Source organism: Erithacus rubecula (assembly GCF_903797595.1).
Source record: "Erithacus rubecula genome assembly, chromosome: 1".
In the NCBI taxonomy this organism is placed as follows: Eukaryota; Metazoa; Chordata; class Aves; order Passeriformes; family Muscicapidae; genus Erithacus; species Erithacus rubecula.
Window position 1 is genome coordinate 36,090,963 of NC_136658.1, and position 8,566 is coordinate 36,099,528.

Here is an 8,566-nt window from a genome sequence, read left to right on the forward strand (position 1 = left end):
CGCTTCCGTTATTTATTCAAAAATTCAAACCACACACAGGGAGGAACAAGAACAGAACAATTCTGTCATGAGTAGCAAGTGATGTGCATTGAATGCAGCTGAAGCTGGCAGCTGGACAGATCTCACTTCATGCTGGACAGGGATAGGAAATATAACACTGCAGATAGCAAGAAGATTTGGCCACATTGCATTCTGAAGTGTTGCTCTGCAGCAGTGGCCGTCTCAGTTCTGGGGTTTAAGTGTGGTAACTTTGGGTTCTCTGATCTGGAAAAGAGGGGCTGGGGTTTTATAATGAATCTGGTTAATCTGTCCCAGATGGTGGCTGCCACTGACACTGGCTGTGTCTTCATAGGAAAAATAGAGATTACTCTTTCAGCCTGAGATGTCTTGGTTAGTCATTCGAACTTTTCATGTCTGGGATTAAGTACTTGACATTGGTAGAAAATAAACTACAAACAGTTCTAGTGTTAAAAAGGTACTGTAAATATTAGGAATTTTTAATTTTCTATGTTTTAATAAATTAATAATGTCTTAACACTTTTTTACAAAATGTAATGATGTGTAAGCTAAGTGTTGGTTTAATTTTTATCCTTTGGTTGTTTTGGTCTTAGTGTCTACCAAATCCACCTTGGAGTTTTAGACTGAAGATCAGTGAAGTTGGTTCTATTTTTGTAATGGTTTGTTGAAGTTGTTTTTATGCTGTAATGTTTTAATGTGTAGAATTTTTCTCAATGTATTTGTAGTATCAAATGCAATATTAGTTGTGCTCTTTTCCAAACCACACTCTAGAAGACAAACTAACTTGTTTTAAAGTAGCACCCAAATGCCTCAGCAGAGCCAAGCACCCAACAGCCAAAGTGAAGTAGATGTAAATACTATGAAAGATTGCTCTCCCACACACACATTGTGGCTATATTTTAATGAAAGATGCTTAAGTGTGCTGGAACAAACAAAGTAAGGGAGAGTGTTTGTACATTGATTTGTTATCAAATCATTTGGGGAGAGTAGAATTCAGCTTTAATGTTGTCCTCTCTGCCCAAGACCTCAGTTTTCACTGAGTATTAAAATGACCTTTGTCTTGAAATACTAGATGCAAGGTGAGATGGGGTGAAGCACTACAGTGGCAGTGTATGTCTTTCACAAATGTGATATACTGACTTATTTTTCTGTATTGTCCATGTAAGTGAAATTACTTACCTGTCACGTCTTCCAAGTTGGCTTTTTAAACAAAGGAGGACTTCTTTTATAGCTAGGTAGGACTTCCAGTTTCCAGTTCCTTAGTGTCATCCACTTTTGTGCTCTTGTCTGCTGGCATTCTCCATATGGTTGTGGATGAGGGGCAAAGAGGAGCAATTGGTGTTACCATTTTTTGCACAGATCTCTTTATGTGCTGCATCAAATTTCAGAGAAATTTTGAATCTGGCAGCTGCTGTTGAACAAGTGGATCTGAAAGTGCTGCTGCTACACTTAGGGCTAGCATTACAAGAACTCTTGAGTTTTCTTATGGCTTTCAACTAAGACAAGCCTTATTTTAAAAGAAGTCTTTAAAGCCATTGCTTTATGCTACCTCTGCACAGGACAGCAGCACAGCTGCAATCCTAGTGTTTCTTGCATTACCAGCACAAAACAGGGCTTATGTTGGACCCTGGTGGTCCACACTGCTGAATTTTACTGCCATACTTCTGCCACCAAGCCTAAGATCCCTTTGGCCTTTCCTAGATTCTGTCTGGCTGTGCTGATGTGTTGCTGATGGTCCTTTATATGTAGGCAGTGCAGGTGCACATTGTGTGTCTTGGACAAGGAGCTATAGTGCAATACTAAGATTTTGTGATGTGGATGTGTTTGAACTGTTTGATGTAAGTAGATTCTCAGTCTTTAAAGTTCAAAGCTCCTGAAAGCCACATATTCATATTTCATGCTGGATACATACCTAACTTTTTACTAATTCCCCTTTTGTATTTTAAAGTATGACTTTGTGCAGTAAATCTGTTGTTGTCTTATAAAGCGTTTAATAAAATGCCTATCAATCCTCCTTGGTTATTAAAATAAAATCAGTTTTGTGAACTACAACAGCATAAGAGTCTGAAGGTTCCAGGAACAGTCACGTGTTGCCATAGTGCAAATACATGTGGTCGGATGCTAAACCCTGAGAAAACATTTTGGACAGTGGTTGTAATTCTGCTCTTTTAATTTTTGTTCTCATAAAATTGAGACCATGAATTGGTTCAAAATCTGTTTAACCTTGAAAAACTGTTCAGAAAATGTCAGCACATGATAAATAGCATATCCATGATGTAATTTACTATCTACAAATTGGCCATGGTCTCAGCACATACTTTTCAGCTGTATCTTCCTGTGGTTCTGGACTTCCCAACTCAGTTCTACTTATGTTTTAGTGGCACTGCTCCTGCTGTGTTTTGCCATTTTCAAAAGATGGGCTGAATTCCAATTCCAATTCCTTATGAAAAGAGTCCATCTTTAGCCTCTTCATCACTACACTCTTTCTAGAAACAACTACATACATCTGTCCTCTTTGAAATATTCCAGAGAGTAAAATGACAATGTCAAGGTTCAGGTTTGGTCCATGCCATTCCCTCCTGCCCCCTTCTCTCTCCACCACTTGGGTATTAATAATGCTCTAAATGCAGGAGAGTTGCAACAAGTTCCTCTGCACATGCTTTGCCTTACAGTAGCTCTTGTGAGAGTTAAAACTTGTGATTTAAACTGCAGAGAGCAAGTAGAAATGTTTATTCCATTAGCAGATGGTGTGCCTCTAAAAGCAGCTATACCCTGCTGTTTTTCTGCCTCTGGATGTTGTCAGTCACTTTTAGAATAAGGATATATACTTTTTGCCCATTTTTTTTCCCTTACTTGGAACAGTGGATGTTTTAATAGCAGCTTTTTTGCCTAGTTTAGTGCCTAAGCTTAGAACCCCATTAACAAAGGATGTCCTGACTGCACTTTGGGAGCAGAAAGACAGAAATCAGGTCGTGAGTGGTTTTCAGAAGATGGAGGTGGTAAGAGAGCTCCAACCCCCAGTACAGGCACAGGTGAGTCACGGAAGCAGAGAAGACTCAAAGCTGGGTCATGGCAATAAACTCTTCTAGAAATCTTTTCTTTGAGCACCACTTTGCACAGACCATGTGAGAGTGGCACAAATGTTAACCTAACTGCAGGTTCAGGGCAGTTTGTGTGTTTCTGTCATGCAGGTTGTGTGGCCAGAAGCTCCGGAAGACTGCTTTCCTCATAATGGAGTATTTGGCTTAATATACTAAATTACTAATGTAATGCTAAAAAGTAATTACTCCTATTAAACATTTAAAAAGTATATTTCTGAAGTGACACAATATAATGAAAATATTATGGGTTTATATTATTAAATGTTCAAACATCTACTTGGTTCATGTCATGCTATCAACTCTCCCCTGAAGGACTGCAACAAAGAATTTGCACTATAACACTATTTAATCTTTTTAGGTAGCAAAATTTGCTTCTTTTCTCTTGTTTCTTCAAATTCTTTGATGTGAGTCATCTCAAACTTTTTATAATCATTGAGATTAACCAAACACCACACAAACAACATTCTTGGCCTGTGAAGGAACTCCCACCCAACTCAGGGGCTGCTGTGTTAGTCCTCTTAAGCCATATTCTTGCTTCCCCACAGAGTCCAGGGAAAGTACTGGCTGCCTTTGAAGGCATTTGAATGGGCAAGCAGTCCAGGGATGAAAACAGCCTGGAGTCACTCTGCTTGTGCTACCTTTGAATTTCTTTAGCTCTTGCACACTTAGAAACTTCAAGTGAAATTTCCCAACCACCAACAAAAGAATTGGGGGCTTTGTTTGCTTTTTCCCTCTTATCTGAGCTCAGCTGAGATGAGAGAAATAAATATGTGCTGCTGCACAGAACAAGGCCTCTGTGCTGGGAATCTGAGCTGCAGGATGAGAAGCAGAGCCTCAGGCTGCTGTCTGCTTGTCTGGAAATGTGTGCACTGCTGAGCAGGAGCACCAGGGACAAAACTCAAGGGTTTGGTCCTTGCTGTCCTTGTTCAAGTGTCAGATCATTCCCCAGCCCTGTCTCAGCACTGCTTCAAGACAAATTCTAGGCAAATAGTTCACTTATAGAGCAACTTCCAAAAATCACTAGGGATGAGACCGTAACAATGCAGTTATTACCACCCTACATGTCCCTCCAACATATCCCACTGAGTTTTGTACCTTCAGAGGCTGATGATGTGCTTTTAGAACACTTGATACACGTCCTTAGTTTCATATTACTAAAGACTGGTGGCCTCTGACAGACCTGGCACATCATAGTGTTTTTAACTGAAAAAAAAAAGCCTATAAAAATGTAATTATGCCTTAAAATGTAATTATGTCTGTGACCTTAGGGGCTAAGAGTCAACCACCACATATCTGGTCTGCTGTACATGGACCCTAACCCTACATGTTGTGAAAATAGGTGAGCTGACACCTTAGAGCCAGGAATAATTTGTTAGACCTTCAGTTATTTAATTGGTGTCCATGTTTCATCTGGGATACAGTTACTTTTTCTTTAGTAGCTGGCACAATGCTGTGTTTTGGACTCAGTATGAAAATAATATTGATAACACACTGATGTTTTGGTTGTTTGCTTACCCTAAGCCAAGGATTTTTCAGTTTCCCAAGCTCTACCAAAAAGCAGGTGCACAAGTAGCTGGCAGGAGACATGGCCTGAACTCAGTGGCCAAAAGGATAATCCACACTCAGATTATAAACTGTGGCAGTTGGCCAGGAGACACTGATTTGTTTTGTAGATAAAGGCAATTTTTTTCCTGGTTGGGACAGTGTGATGATGACTACATTCACCTCTGCCTCTCTGACTATCATTAAATGGCTTTGAGCCTAAGGCAAGAGGTGGGAAGTTTCATCACACCATGACTCAGAAATCCCTTCAAACTTGCAAGCCAGAGAACAGGCTATGGGAGACATTGTACCCAGAAGAAAAAAAGGATGGGCCAAAGAATTTCCTGTTTCTTTAATGCCAGTGTAAACCTTCTCCCAAGCCCACTGTGCCACCCCAGGAAGGAGCAGGGGCTGCCCTTCTGTTGGGCTGTGCAGGATGGGGAGAGCAGAGGAGGAGCCCATCCTCATTCCCCTGCACAAGGAAGATCAGGAGTAAGAGAGCAAGCCACCAGCCACCAGCACTGGACACTGGGGCTGTGGGAAGGCACAGCAGTCCCAGGCAAGCCTCCAAGAGCTGCTAGGTGGTGCAGGTGCCTTCGTGGGTGCAGGGTGTTCACAGCCCCATGGCTTTGACACAAGGCTGGCAGACTGCGTCAGCAGGGACCTGGCTGTGCTCTCACCAGCACTCAGGAGCTTCATGAATAAGGCAAATGTGAGTAATAACTAGTCTCAGTCTCCTGGGAAACTGCTATTCTAAAGCTCTCTCTGTGTGTCCACATTCAATTTCTAGGTCAGTCTACTTAGAGAGCTAAGACATCCCTGGAGCTCTTGAAAGAACTGAGTGCACGCATGGGTCACAGCTCAGTGCTGTGCAGATGCATCTCTTCACATCCAAGAATTGTACAGCTTCATCCAGCCATTGCTAAGCCCAGCACAAGCTCCCTGCTCAGTAGCTTCAGTGCACAATTGTAACCTGAAATTTGGAACAAGCACACAAGTCTGTAGCTGGCAATAATGTTGTGGCCCTGCAGAGCAATCTGTTAATGACTTCTATGCAGTTCCTAGCCAGACTGTTCTAATTGTGATCTACCCAAACAGCATCAAAGTAGATGTTGAAGTTTCACATGCAATATGTAAATATTTAAGACTCACCATAATAAAATATTAATAAGATATCCTGAGTTGGAAGGCTATCCATAAGGATCATTCTGGCCCTGCACAGGACACTCCAAGAATCACATCCTGTGCTGTGTTGTTTAAATGCTCCTTGAGCTCTGTCAGGCTGGTACTGTGCCCACTGCCCTGGGGAGCCTGTTCCAGTGCCCAAACACCCTCTGGGTGCAGAACCTTTTCCTGATATCCAGTATAAACTATACCCAACTCAGCTTCAGGCCGTTCCCTTGTGTCCTGTCACTGGTCACCACAGAGAAGAGATAAGAGCCTGCCAGAGATAAAAACCATGTTTGTAACAGCTAATGGTGGCTAGTTAATATATTCATTAAGGAAATTAAAGGTTTTTGCTTCTCAGGAAACTGTGATTTTGAAGTCTTTGGAATCTCCCAGCACTTTTTCTATAAGAAGAGTAGAAGTAAATAAAGCTAACTAGGAGATGGTGTCTGATATCCTTTGAAAATGCCAGAGAGACAATGGAATTACTCTTTCTGAAGTTACAGGACATTTGTATATTTTAAGCAGCTGCCTTTTCATCTCCATCTTTCATCAGCTGAGAGGAGAAATTTATCCCACACTGACAGGAGAAGAGGTGGGCTGCCTTGCAGTCAGAAACATTACCAACCAAAGCTGAGGTTCCTTTCTTCTGTGCAGGACAAATTTGTCATCTTTTCTTTGAGTGATCTCAGGTGCCTTGAAGAATTGTCCTCCTTTTATGTGTAAAAGCAAGAGGTGGTTTCAAGGATTTGTTTTCCCCTGAGCACTATTCAGAATAGCACAAGCTGCAAAACATATCATGACACTGTCTTTGTTCCCAATGCATCATTCTACACAGAGAAAATTAATAAAACACTAAGAATACTTTTATAAACTGAAAATTAATATTCATTAATTCCTAGAACTTGCAAGTTTATTTTCTTAGGCCTGTTACAATATTTTTCTAGGAAATAGAAAAATAAGAAAACACTATTGTCAATACAAATAACAATTCACTTTTGGGTAGAAAAACCCAAAATACACTAAACCACAGATGTTGTAGAGCCAGCCACTCAAAATTTTGGAGAAGCCAGCATTAACTTTACCTTTGTAACCCTAATTGAGTTCCTTTATTCATGTGCCAGATATGGTGTTCTCTAAATGCAGGGTTTTTTCCCACAAAATGCCTGTTCTTGGACTCTGCAAACCTCCTGCAATGAACAGCTGTTCAGTGCCTTGTGCACCACCTCAAAGACTCCAGCTACAGCAGGGAAACACACACCAAATGGAAAATTAGATAATCTCCACCCCATACACATTATGTCTCATTTTATCAACACTCAGATCCTCCCTTTACACCCAAGATGACATCTGAATGCAGTTTATGCACCAATGGCTGTATTAGAATTTTAAAAGAACCCTCTGGTCTGCAGGAGAGATGGAGTAGGATGAAATAATACTCGCAAAGCCTGGATGCCCAAGTTAAATTGCCCAGAGCATAATATTTTGGAGTACTTGGCATCATACTGCACTTATTGTGCACAGAGCACAAACCCCTAATTATTTCAGCAGTGAATGCCAAATATCTGTCCAGAATCCCAAATCAGACATGAAGAAATGAAAAATAGCTGATTATTAGCAATGATGCTGTAGCACATTGCAGCACACATGGTCTATGATACACACTTTCCAAGGACACCATTTCTAGGGCATTAACTATGTCCCCCTCTTCCACACTGTCCAAGTCCCTCTGAATTGTACCTCTGCTGGCCACCAGCCACCTGTTCATTCCTGGACAGGCTCCTGAAGTTCACTGTCCAATCTCTCTCTTCTTTTCATTTTATCCATCCTGTGCCTTTGAATTAAATCAAACAGCTTCAACAGCTTGCATCCCCCCCCTTGTGCCCAGATTCAGGATTGAGCAGAGCCTGAAGGAGAAAGGTTTGACACCCAGTGCAGGGGTGCAGCTGCAACTGCAGGAGCCCTGCTCCAACCCACCAGCAGCATTTGAGTGGACATTTGAGGATTTTATCTACTGGAGTTACAGCAATGTTCCTCATATAGCAGGATGACAACTGCACTCAAAAACTGTGAATCTTAAGATGTTTCCTTCAGCTTCAGAAAGAACATCTTGCTGAGGTACTCAACATTCACAGAGATTTATTTGCTAGTAAAGTACTGGATTCTCCTGCCACTGGAATGGGGAGCATGGTTCACAAGGTCTGCACAATTAGGAAATTAGAATAGAATTACAATTAGAATTAATTAGAATAGAATTAATTAGAATAGAATAGAATAGAATAGAATAGAATAGAATAGAATAGAATAGAATAGAATAGAATAGAATAGAATAGAATAGAATAGAATAGAATAGAATAGAATAGAATAGAATAGAATAGAATAGAATAGAATAGAATAGAATAGAATAGAATAGAATAGAATAGTTCATTTGGAAGGGACCTGCAATGATCATCCAGTTGAACTCCTTGAACCATTCAGGGCTGATGTGCTGCAAGAGTTGAAGGAGGAAATGGGACTTGGTGTAAGGGGTCAAAGAAGGCAGGAGGAAAGATTTGATTCTGCAGATCAGTGATACAAAATATTCTGACTCCAGGAGCATTGATAAAGGGCAGTAAAATACCACAGTGAGAGACTGATAACCACTTGTGCAAGGGCAGGTTAGCTGCAAGGAGTGGTAGATATTTCAGTCTCTTTAAATGCTGAAGTGTGAAAATCCCGCACAAAGCTTAAAATTATTT